Source organism: Seriola lalandi, unplaced genomic scaffold (genome assembly GCF_002814215.2).
Source record: "Seriola lalandi dorsalis isolate HSWRI2012SDOR001 ecotype SW California unplaced genomic scaffold, Sedor1 jcf7180002054688, whole genome shotgun sequence".
Taxonomy (NCBI): Eukaryota; Metazoa; Chordata; class Actinopteri; order Carangiformes; family Carangidae; genus Seriola; species Seriola lalandi.
In genome coordinates, this window is record NW_019525241.1 from 2,702,871 (window position 1) to 2,704,377 (window position 1,507).

A 1,507-nucleotide genomic window follows, 5' to 3' on the forward strand; every position below is an offset into this window, starting at 1 on the left:
CCCTTTGTGAGCTCCCCTGTCTTGGTGTAGAGGGCAACACCTGGAAGGTCCTGGGGAAACATCTTGAGGTCTTGTTACCTTTTACATGTCAAAGATCTTATGATTGTCATATTCTCTGTGTATAATAGTGACCTGCTTTGTTGGTCATACATTGATCCATAAACATCTGCTCTTAACTGCCTGTACAACTTCTCAAAACCAGGTCGCACCGAGATTTGGTCTCAAAGCGCTGGATTCAGAGTCCAGAGTGCTAACCATTACACCATGGAACCACAACTTTATCAGACTATAGTGGGAGACTTCGACACACAAACCACCAAGATTATGCATCGCAATTAGTATCAACCTTGTGACACATTTGTGTTCACACTGCTGAAGCTATGTGGCAAACACCTTCGAACTTGGTCTGTTCTCAGATCTTAACTACATCCACAATGTGTCTTGGGTGTGTTTACACTTGTACTTTTAGCTGTCCAATTGGGCTTAGATAATGAGACATTGTCATATGGATATCTTAAACAACAGGTCAGTATATTTTCCAAGTTTATCTATATTCCAACTCTAAGTTAGGTTCCACCGAGATTTGAACTCGGATCACTGGATTCAAAGTCCAGAGTGCTAACCATTACACCATGGAACCACTAAAATGCACTGGGAATATCTCACGAGCGCTCAGGGGCAGCAATAAAACCTTGCCCAGGAGAGGGATGTCAGGGCTGCTTTTAGCTGCTCGCCACACAAAGAAGAGATCATACCGAAGTTCAGTAAATACGGATAAAATGCTTATAGACTTGCTCTATAAGTGACAACCAGCAACAAAGTGCACATGGCTGACATGTTGACACAAAGTAGTGTCAAAGAGAGCTCATAGAGTCAGGATGGCCGAGCGGTCTAAGGCGCTGCGTTCAGGTCGCAGTCTCCTCTGGAGGCGTGGGTTCGAATCCCACTTCTGACATGAACATTTTCACTGGAGCAGCATCTTTACTGTAACATTATAGAGGCATTTGTCCAAAATAATTGAGTTCTTGAGTTCCTGTTTTCCGCATACACGGATCACCTGTTTAGGCGTTTCAAGACATAGTATTTAGGGCTTTCATTTCTCAATCCGCCAGCTTGATACAGAGTGAAATCAAGTGTTCCCTGCCCAGTTTGCTAAGGATGTGCCACGAGCACTTGGGCGTGTATGTGACTACCAGTGCCTGGCGCACCTGGAAATAGGGTGGGATCGTACACGGATGGGCTGTTTAGACATTTCAAGATGTAGTCATTTAGGGCTTTCATTTCTTAATCTGGCAGCGTGACACAGAGCGAAGTCAAGTGAACCCTACCCAGTTCGCTGAGGACGTGCCATGAGCACTTTAGTGTGTAGCAGCACCTGGCAAACAAATTGGCTGGGATCAGATATAAAAAACATTATCATAACCTACATTACAGATGGGCATGTTACAGCTTGTGATACTCATGGCCAGTCACATGCACTAATTTCATCCCCTTCAAACAAAGGACT

General features: G+C 44.4%; 2 non-coding genes across 2 annotated transcripts; one reads left to right on the plus strand and one right to left on the minus strand.

The window, feature by feature from the left end:
• Nucleotides 1-568: 568 nt before the first annotated feature.
• Nucleotides 569-640, minus strand: trnaq-uug (transfer RNA glutamine (anticodon UUG)). The gene has a single exon. It is a non-coding gene; the product is annotated as a tRNA-Gln (tRNA).
• Nucleotides 641-872: 232 nt separating this feature from the next.
• On the plus strand, nucleotides 873-955 carry trnal-cag (transfer RNA leucine (anticodon CAG)). Its single transcript has one exon. It is a non-coding gene; the product is annotated as a tRNA-Leu (tRNA).
• Nucleotides 956-1,507: the final 552 nt, after the last annotated feature.